We start from the raw sequence: 11,306 nt of genomic DNA, 5'->3' as shown, positions 1-11,306 counted from the left end.
CAGTTGGGGGGGTGATTTTTGGTGACATAGGTGTGCCAACAAAACCTCCAGTGTAGGCAAGGCATAAGACAGAAAAAGGAACTTAATTAAAGTAAATAAAAAGGGATGATCATTATAGCTACTCTGATTCTGGTCAGGAGTACATTACACAGTTTTTCTGGCATAGCTATGTCTGTTAGGGGTGTGAAAAAGGCACAACCCTGACCAACATAGCTATGCCAGCAAAATGCCCCATGTAGATGCAGCTTATACCAGCAAAAGAACTCCTTTTGCTGGTATCTGCTGTTTGCACTAGGGGGCTTTGCTGGTGTAGCTATACCCATCTAGCTTTATCTGCAAAGCCTTTGTGGTGGAGACTAGCACTCTATCTCTCTGCTTCATTGTAGAGCTTCTGCTGAGAATCTTCCCCAGCCCCACTGCTGCATCCCTTTCTGCTACAGATTTAGGATGAGTTTTTCAAAGGGACAAAAGGCAGTTAGGTGCCTAACTCTCACTGAAAGCATTGTTGCCATCTGTTTTCATTTTATCTCCAGCTCCCAGAGTCACGTGAATACACATGAATTTCAGCTTTTTTTTTTTTTAAAGAAAGATTCTAGTTCTCATGGCTGCAGAGAAAAGCTAAAAAGTGTGACAATGTGACCACAGTGCATTCTAAAAGGCTCAAACCAGAAGGCAAATAAAGAGCCCCAAACTCATTATTTTAAAGATCTCATGATTTTGAGGGGGGAGGGGCTGACTCATAATTTTTGAATGTTTGAGGTTGGCAATACTGTGAAAGACTGAAACTTGGTGCCAAACTTCTTTTGGGGCCTTGGAAAAAGTTGCCTTTAAAGGGACAGTGCACAAATCCTCACAGAATGAAAGATGCTATATGCATGCAAATAACTTACCGGTCTCCCTCAGCTGGAAGGGCACAGAAAAATCTAAGGGCTTGTAGACATGAAAGTTTTTCCAATATACATTTTTCCACTATGATTATACCAATTTATAATTATAAAGAAACAGTGCATTCACATCACTTTGTTTAAACTGGCTTAAGCTGCTTCTCTTCTGAGTCATTGCATCCATTGTGCTTTTTCAAAGTAATCACACAGCATTCTGGGCAGGTATCCTATGTTGCAATGTTCCACCTTTAGGCTCAGTGCAATCTGGGATTTTTCTCGCAGGGCATTGTAGGATTCCAGTAGGTTCTGGTAGGTATTTTGGGACAAACTCTAATGATTCCTTTCCTGACATCTCAAAACTCATCTGGGTTTAGTGGGTAAGTGTCATTTTCAAATGGCCATCAGGCAGTTTGGAGAAAGCACTGCTGAGCGCCACAGTCCTGTCTATTACTATGAACAGGGTGCTCCAGATGTATTGGCAATCATGCTGACCAGTGGCTTTGGATGAGTTGGCAAAGGATCACTGGCTCGATGCTGGGCACATGGAAGAGACCTCGGCTGTCCAGGGAAATCGCCTCCTCGCTTGGGTCCCTGGTTGAATGGCTGCCTTTCGATGCCATGGACAAATTGACCTGCAGATACTGGGGTTCCATGATGGTCTCCCTGGCAGAAAGCCAGGCCAGGTCCCTATTGTGAGTATGTGTACTGGGAACAGAGGGGTTTTTTGGGCGGGGGGGCGGGGGGGGGATTTGGTAATTCTGCCTTTGCTCCTTGGCTTTTGAGTAGCACTTGTTCAAGTCCTCAGATGGCCCCTTCTTCTTCATTTACTGCGATAGCGGCTAATATATTTTCAAATTCCAGTGACTCCTGTTACGACGGGACTGGACATTTTCCTCTCCCCAGAGTGCAACAAAGTCCAGTTCCAGATAGGGTGACAGGAGCACAGGGCCTGGCTGCTACAATGGACTCCAGGTACGTGAATTTGCCACGAGCTGGAATGGCAAAGGGACGCACATGAGTGTGTGCCAACACTTAAACAAGCAAGTGACATCCCTAGAGCAGTAGAGAGCACACTGATAACCAGGGAGGCTCATGCAGGTGTGAAGCAATGCAGTATGGGGTAGCAGAAGGGACTGCCTGACGCAGTATAGATAATTTGAAATGGGGATGCATGCACACAAACCTTTTAGAAGCATAACTCATTCCAGAAAAGAGCCCTATCACTTTCAAAGCAGATTAATTAAAGTGGGATAAGATACCAGGTAAAGGAATTTTTGTGTGTGGCCACAAGGCAGTTTATATGGAAAAGCTAGTAATACTGAAAAAGCTTTCCTGGGAAGATAAACACTAACTTGATACCAATACTGCAATCTGACTAGGCAACAAGGAACCTACTCACAGTCCATCGCGTGTGAGCCTAACAGGCCAGAACCTCAGTAAGTGTGCATAGCTCATTTAGTTATACTGATTTACACCAGCTGAGAATCCGCTTCTATGTTTTTGATTATGTTTTTCATATTTGTATCCCCTTTAGAATTGTGTTTAAAATGACCCCTACTGTGATGGTGTTGACACATACCACCAAAATCAGCACAATCTTCCTGTACTGACCCTCAGTTAAAAAAATAAAAAGTAAATTTCACTCATATGTCGCTTTTTTCTGTTAAAGCTGGTGACAGGCTTAAAATGTCAGCCAGCTTTATTTTTAAAATGTTCAAAAAATCACAGCTGTGTGTTTGGCCCATCCAAACAATTGCTGCCTCCATCAGGTCTCTGCCACTATTGTTTCTCTCTCTTTTTTTTTTTTTTTTAAAGTGGGGGGTTGAGGGAGGATCAGAAATGCAAGCCACCATCAGCAAGGTGAATCATCACAGGCATCAACATCAAAACCCCAGGAGAATATCTGTATCTTTCTATCAGCTGACTAGATCAGACATCAACATAAGGCATCAACACATTCAGACTGGTTTTGCTTTTATGGAAACACTTGCCAAAACTTGGATTTACAACTTCAGTGGCAAGAGCTGATGATTGATAGAGTCACTAGATTAATCATCTTTTAGTCCTCTTCCCTGATAACATGAAACTGCAATGTATAAATGTGTTTTTTAAAATCATGTCATCTGTGAGCTGAAAGAAAATAATGTTTTGTGCATATACCCACTTACAAATCCCTCCAAGTGGGTTCACTGTTGTGAACTCAAGAACTGAAGTCTTGCAGTATAACAGAAGAATTTCTGCTTGGCATGTTAATGATTTGCTGCCAAGTCTGTCTTCAGTTATCTATGCATTTTACCCTTAATGAACAATCGGTCTGATTCTGCACTTATTGAAGTAAATTGGAATTTTTCCCATTAGCTTCAAAGGAAGCAGTATCAGGCCCAAGATCTTCCAAGGCCTGCAAAACTCTTCTAATGCTAAGGCAGGTGGTGTGCTGAGATCACTTTTTATCATGCATAACGCATGCATCCCACTGTTATCTTGTCCTGCCATCCTCCTCTCTTCCCTTTTGTCTGTTTCTTTCACTTGTTTTATCTTAATTCTAGACTGTGAGCTCCCTGACACAAGGAATGTCTTTTTATGTGTTTGTACAGCACCTAGCACAATAAAACTCTGATCCTTGATTAGGGCCTCTAGGCACCACTGTAATAACTAATATACATGATGATAATGATGCCAAATTTATTTTGTCTGAAGTCCTAGAAACTGTGACAAATGTCAAGGGCATATGCAAGCAGCATGTGCCTCCATGAATGAAATTCCTCACAAAGCAGCTTAAGCAAATTCGTGAACCTCTGACACTGGTAATAGAAAAACCTCTTGGGCTCCAAGTGACAATCAAGCGCAGCCAATCAAGATTATTTAGGCATGAGGAAAATCCAACCCAGACTGACTAAGGCAGGTATGTTTTATAGTAACTGAAGCGCATTGGTAATACTATCTATGAAGCAAGAGAGCAATTCATTTTTTTTTAATTGGATCCTAACACCCTTCTGTTCAAACAAAGAAACATGCTATAATGGCCTGAATGCTGCACCCATTAAAGCCAGTGGGAATTTTGCCATTGACTACAATGGAAACTAATTGGGCCTTTTGTTGTGTAATTCTGCTTAATTTTACACTGGTGTTATTTTTTGGGAATAAGAATATAAGAACGGCCATACTGAGTCAGACCACTAGTCCATCTAGCCTAGTAACCTGTCTTCCAACAGCAGCCAGTGCCAGATTATCCAGAGAGAATGAACAGAACAGGGCAATTATCAAATGATTGATGTCATCCAGTCGCAGCTTCTGGCGTGAATACAACATGTATTTACATAAGCCCAAATAAAGTCTACCACTCTCTGCAAGTGCCTACAGTCTGAAAGGCAATGGAACAAATGTGCTGCACAGGGGAATAGGTCTTGGAGAGCTTATACAGGTACACCAGAGCTGTGCTCCTAAATCACACAGCAGTGGAGGGGAGTATAAGTGGTTAACTCACTGCTAGGGCGCCTCCTCCTGGCTGCTCTGGGGATCAGCTCCTTCCAGGTCTAATGTACCCTTCTGTCACTCATTCTTGCACCCTTGCTACCTCTCTCTCTGCAACTCAGGGTGCTCTCTCTTCATGGCTTGGCCCTCTCGCCAGGTCAATGTGTGTTTTCCCCTTCCAGGGCTTATCAAAGGCTCTCTATCCGAAATGGCAGTCTTCTTTCTCACTGTGCCACTTCCCCTGTGGGTAGTAGGGGAGCCCAGCCCACACTCTATTCTGGGTTTCAGCTCCGGAACCCTCTAATCAGCAGCCCAAGACTTGCAGTGTCCCACCTTGTTGTCATTTTCCAGAGCCTTTTCATCTCTCAGGCTTTTGCTCCACCACCCTTCTGGATTAACCCTTCATTCAGGGCCTAGATTCCCTGGGGTTTCTACTTTCCCCCCGAGTTTCCTTCCTTCCATAATATCTAGCGAATGGCCACAGGATCCCTCACTGCTGCCCCCTTCTGCTGCAAGCTTCCTGGCTTTATACTAGCCCTGCCTGTTCGTTCTCATGGGCTCCATCATCAATCAACCTTTCAGTCCCTGGCTCTTCCCCAGATGCAGCCTATCAGATTAATTAACCTAATTTGCCTGCTTTGCCTTATGTGGGGTGGACACCCCATCACAAGGAGCTTTGGTTAAGAGGGTAGCGGGTGTTGGGCAGGATGCAGCTAGTTGATCTGCAACTATGTGAATCCACCACATTCACTTTTAGGGGCACTACAGTAGTTTCGGAGCATGGCCTAGGGGAAAGTTTCCATTTCTCCAACCCCTGTGGAAAAAGCCCTGTGCAAAGTCTGATGACTCAGGTTTGTGCAGGGAGGGAGAATAGCTTTCGTCGTTTTTGGTTATGTATTGTTCTTGAAACAACACATTCATTTATATGATATAGTGTTTGCTGTGAGGTTTTTATCTTCAAGAAGCTAACCCATTAATTGGCATATTCAAAAAATTACAACTGCGCTTGAGCTAGAGTACACTGATTCCACCTTTTTAACATTAATACTGAAAAAACAGTGTATCTAGCAAGTGAGTAGTTCTTTTTCTTTCCCCGTCAGTAGACCACAGCATAAGAGAGATCCTTTCATCAACCCAATTCCTAAACTTCTACTTCACTTCTTGAGTCTCAGTATTGTTATTCTGTATACCATCAGGAAGGGTTCTACAGACCATTAGTTGTCCATGGGCCACTAGTTTGAGAACCACTGTAATAAACTATTCTTATTCCACTTCAGTGCCTCTGCAATAATTTCTACCAGCTATTCAATTCCAGTTGAATACCAAGCTCAAGAAGCTGTTGCATTACCAGTATATTACCTACAGCATTGTACATTGGAGCAGAAAGGTTGAGATTTTCAGATGATTTATGGGAATATAAACATATCTCCCAATAAAATGATATACTCATATAATGCAATCTTTATATAATCTTTTCTATTTCTACTCTTTTATTTTCAGATGAGATGAACAACTGAAGACCATGTTCAAGGTGAGCACTTCTGACTGATTTACACAAAGTTGTTATTACAGCCTAACAACTTACTTTAACAGTTGACACTGCATATAGAGCAGGAGTCTTTGTTCAGCTGTTGTCCACAATGATGCCTATGTCATTTTCCCAAAGAGGTCACAACTAATTCAGAAGCCTTCTAAGCGTACAAGACTAAAGGCGCACAACTCCTGCCTCTGGAGATTGGGGACAAGTGGGTCAAAGGGATCCATGGGCACTACCCTATACTCACTCTGGAGGGTCCCAAGCCTCTCCCCCGTAAGGGGGCGTATTCTTCAAGAAGCAGAGTCTCAGGTTTCAGTGAAATATATCCACCACATCATGGATTAAACCAGATTCAGTGTCTTATTCAGTGAATCTCTAAACATTGCAAGTCTTCTTGTCTCTCCCCAGCTAACTTCCTCCTTTCTTTGCACTTCCTGCTAGATATATGCAGTGGCCACAAGATGGTACTATGCCACAACATGCTTGGCAGGAAAGTATAGGCAGAATCTTGCACGGATTTTTTTCTGCCCTTCTAATCCATTCCTGCTCTATGGAAGGGAGCAATCTGGATTTAAAAGTTTTTTAATGCATCATAGGACTTTACATCTCAGAATTTTGTTAGCAAATTTCCAGATTAGTCTTTAGTAGGAGACTTTATTGACAGCAAGTTGGAAGTCTAAATAAACTATATCCACATTTACCTCTTTATTAAGTATTTTATTGATTTTTATAATTCTCTATAAGTAAAAGCATATGATTTACATTTACAAGAGCCATGCTGGTTTATTCCCTGTCCTATTTTACCTACTTTCACAGTACCAGGATGTTGGCTGTTGTGCCTAGTATCAGAGCGGGAGTCAGGTCTAGTGATTACAACAGGAGTCGGTAACAAGGAATCAAAACCAGAGTCAGACGCCAGATTCAAGGAAGTAGGAAGTCTTGAATCTGAGCCAAGGGTCAGATCCAGGTTATCTGAAGTGAGACAAGGCAGGAGCAGAGCTGGGGCCTTGCAGGCACAGGAGATATCACAGCCATGGGTGAATGCTTTGAGCAGCCACCAAACTTCTTTTTGTTTATGGTGAAGCAGATTCACCTACTGAGTTTATAACCACCACCTACTATGTTCCTCAAACATTCATGCCACTCTACTCTCTTACCCTGCTCTGTATTCTTGAAAAAACATAGTAGAGCTTAGCCACGGAACTGCTGCTGCTGCTGGGCTTAAGAGCCAATCTTCTGACTCTTCCAACCAATCAGGCAATATGACCAATCAAGCAGCCTACAACTGGCCATCTGCACATGATAGGTTGCCTGGGGACTGGCTTTGCAGAAGGCCTGGATTCTTGACACCTACAGTAAATCTTTACTAGTTTTTCAACTAGTTTTCCCAGAACTAAAATACAATTTTCAGATTCACATTTTTTTAAGTTGGGAACAATGTTTTGCTCATTCCAGTTCTCTGGTACAATGGCTAATTTTAATGATAAGTACAAATTTGAGAACATGATCTGAGATCATCAATTTGTATATTCCTTTAGCTGTTTCCTATGGGCCCCATTCAGCAAAGCAATGTTGCGTGCTTAAGCATCCACTTATACACATGCTTAAACATAAGCATGTACTTCAGTTCTTTGCTAAACTGGGGCCTGAGTAAGAACTATTTGCTTAGAAACTGCTAACTTATACCTCCTGGAAAGAGAATAGGGGGGTTGGAATCTTTAAAAAGTTTGTTGTAACTTTTACCATTCTTTTTATATTTCTAAATTACTTTGACACTTTTTAAATTTCTTTGTATGAAATCAGAAATGATTTAAAAGATGTGGATAATGATATGTGGTATCATATCTCCAGTATGTTAGGAATTGCTTGTATAGACTGGATAATCATATGATTATTCCAAGATAATTTCATTTAGAGGAATTAAATATTTTGAGTCTCATAATTCGCTCAAGGAGTAGCTGCCTCATAATAAGCAATAAAGTACAACAGAGCGGTTATTTAACAAAGTTAACAGATTAAAATGCATAATAAGCATTGTCAGCTGGGTTTGTAATTAAAATGGTCAGGACTATACTATACAAGAAAAGTTTTTGTCTCCTTGGTGAGGAGATAATATTAGCTCAGCAATGTCACTCTGTATGCACTACAGAATGTCATACAAATGTGAAATACTGTCTGAGTTATATATGGTGAAGTTAGCTTTTTGCAAGGACTAGCACCTCTTATGTCCATACCTCAACCTGCTGAGGTCCAGTGTGGGACATGCTATATGTGACAAAGTGAGGAACACAAAAAATTACTCACACAGAGGAGATTTTAAATGTTATGGGCTGCCTTTCTTAAGTGAAAATTACCCTATTACCTCCGTTTTAGAATTATTTATTACTGATGTTCAAAAGATGCACTGTAAAGAGACCATAGCTTAAAATGAAACCTCAGCTTGATAGAAATTTTTAAGAGGTTTAGTATAACTCTGGCATGCAATCAAGCTTCAAACTGGTATAAATTCCAGGCCAGTAACTGAAAGGATTTCAGCATGGTAAAATTGAGGGGCATTATGTTCCCAGCAGAAACATGTCTAGCTCAACACAGCAGTTCAGAAAAAATATAAATGTCGCTGTGACAGGGTGGACTAGGCCCTGATGCCCGCTGTTGGAGGCCTTGTGGCCCTGCCACACCCTACCGCAGAAAAGGGCAGTAGAGAGGTCCTCCAAGCTGCCTAGAGAATGTCGGAGAAGCAACCAATCAGGGCCCAACAGGCTAGTATAAGAAGAGCTGCAAGGCTAGACTGAGATCTGTTCCTTGCTAGAGTTGAAGGAGAGTGGATCGTTCTCCGGGCTGGCTGCTGGGACTCTACCAGGACAAGGCTCTGAGGTAAGCATGAAGAATGTGCTGGAGCAAAGCATATCCACTGTTTCCTGCACATTGCTCAGAGTCACAGCCCTTCATAGCATGATGCAATTAATGACCCTGAATTGCATGACCGTACCCCCACAGTGGACTTCCCAACTCCAAACTGATTCGCAACTGACCACTAGTAGTCTGGAATTGGCAGCTTCCACACAGCAATTGCCACATGCTTCTCCACTGAGAGGGCAACTCTCATTTTCGTGTCCTTGCACCACAGGGCAGGGGTGAGCTCTGTACACAGTTCTATGAAGGTGGTTTTGCGCATCCAAAAGTTCTGCAGCCACTGTTCATCATCCCATACCTGCATATTGATGCAATCCCACCACTCAGTGCGTTTCCCAAGCCCAGTAGCGACAGTCTACCATGTGCAGCTGCTCTGTGAATGCCAAAAGCAATCTGGAATTGTTTCTTTCCATGGCACACAGCAGGACAGGCACTACAGATTCATTTTCAGATTCAAAGCACATGAAATACTGCATGATCACTGCATTGTGTTCATAACGCTTATCACAAAACTGGAGAGCGGTGCAGGATCCACGCTTTCAGACAGAGATGGTGGGCGCACAGTTTACAGGGGCTGTTGGAAAAATGGCACGAAATGTAGTTGGAAGCCCATGGAACAATGGGACAGAGAACTGCATCATGGAACAGTGAGCCTGTACCCAGCATGCACTGTAATCCATTCCCAGAACTCCCAGTGGCTGAAGTGGCAAGTTGCACAGGAAGATAGCTATCCATGGTGCACTGCTCTCTTGATGCTACAGCACCAACTGTAGACATGCTCTGCTGACACCAGGAGCGTTGTGTGAACATGCACAAGCAATGTAATTATAGTGGTTTATGATAGTGTAACTTGAGTCGACTTAACTCTGTAATGTAGATGATGGCTTTAGGGTCCAATCCTGCTACCACTAGGCATGACTTACTATTGCCTTGAACACTGTTTTGTCATTTATACCTGTGCAAAGTGAGTGTAAAATACTACAAAATCAGAATTATCCACTCCCTTATACTGGGGGAGCATTTTACACCTATTTTGTAGAGAGGGAAGGCCCCTATCCTGTGATTGACTACACACAAGCAGCTCACTCTGTCCAGATGGAGTCACTGGTAAGATCCGGACCTAAATAACTACATAACATGCAAAGCACTGCAGAATCAAACTCAGATATGAGTGAATGGGAGTTTTGCCACTTTTAGTGGAAGCAAGATTAGGGCCTTAACACTTTAATAACATGAAGACTCAATTACAACACATGGTGAATTTCAATTTCTGCTGCTACTACAATGTATTTTTACCACACAATTACATTTTATTTTACACATTGTATTTTGCCATTTCAATTTCTAAAATATAAAGTGTAGGCTTTGAAAGGAAAAAATGAATTATAATTGCCAGAAATTTGTCAAAACTGCCTTTTCTTTTAAATTCCCTGGTTTGACTGCTGGGAAGTGCTCTGGGAACCAAAAGATTTTGAGCATGACACCCTTTGTCTTTCATCGAAACACAGCAGGTCAGTGACCCAAGGCCCTGATTCTTTCCCTATACCTATGTAAGGACTTAATTGAGTTAAGCACTTAAGCATATGCTCAATTTTGGTTCTAAAGTATGTGTTAAGTTAAGCACATGCTTAGCAGCATTTCTCAGTAGGGATGGTTTCCTGAATCAGGGCCTAAATTGGGAGTCAATGAGCCTGATTCTCATTTACAGTAAAGCCCTTTTTATACTGTTCCAAAATATGCCTTAATGTGGGCATAGACAGGCCACTTTACACTACAAGAGTGGTATAAAGGGGCCTTAGTGTAAATGAGAATCAAGCCTATTGGACTTACATGGCTGTAAATGTAGTGGACATGCGAAAGGAATCAAGCCCTAGGTCTCTCAACTCCTATTATTAATTGTTTGTATTACCACAGTGGCTAGGAGCCCCCATCATGGACCAGGACTCCATTGTGCTAGGTGCTGTACAAACAGAACAAAAGGATATAGTCCAGTAATGTTCATAGATTTACTAATATAGCATTTAATAAACAAAAGTCTTTCACTTAGCTTATTGTGCTCAGAATAAGTTTAAATGTTAATAAATCTTAAACAGAATGTAGCGTATCCTTGCAGTGTGAACAGCAGCTCCTACTGGAACAATAAAGATGCCAGGGAGCAGGCTAGAAGCATCAGTTCCAGAGTATTGTTTGAAACATGCATGTATAATCAGCTTTTCTAATCTCTCTTTTCCAAAATGCCACCTGGACTATTTGGCCCCCTATGACATGAAGGCCCATTGGTGCCAATTGGTAAAGGGTTCACTGTTCTTTACAAGCAGCTTCTGTCTTAGACCTGACAAACTCACAACACCTAATACATCACTTTCTTGGTATTTATATAGGTTGTATGAGGGGTCTCTGCTGAAAGCTTGTAACATATTGATACTTGTAATCATTGTGATGTGTGTATGGGTGATATTTAAGGAATAATGTAACTAAACTGGAAATCATGTCCATATGGT

This window comes from Natator depressus, chromosome 2, assembly GCF_965152275.1.
Source record: "Natator depressus isolate rNatDep1 chromosome 2, rNatDep2.hap1, whole genome shotgun sequence".
Taxonomy (NCBI): Eukaryota; Metazoa; Chordata; order Testudines; family Cheloniidae; genus Natator; species Natator depressus.
The sequence above is the reverse complement of the archived record's forward strand: the minus strand, read 5'-3'. Positions refer to the sequence as shown.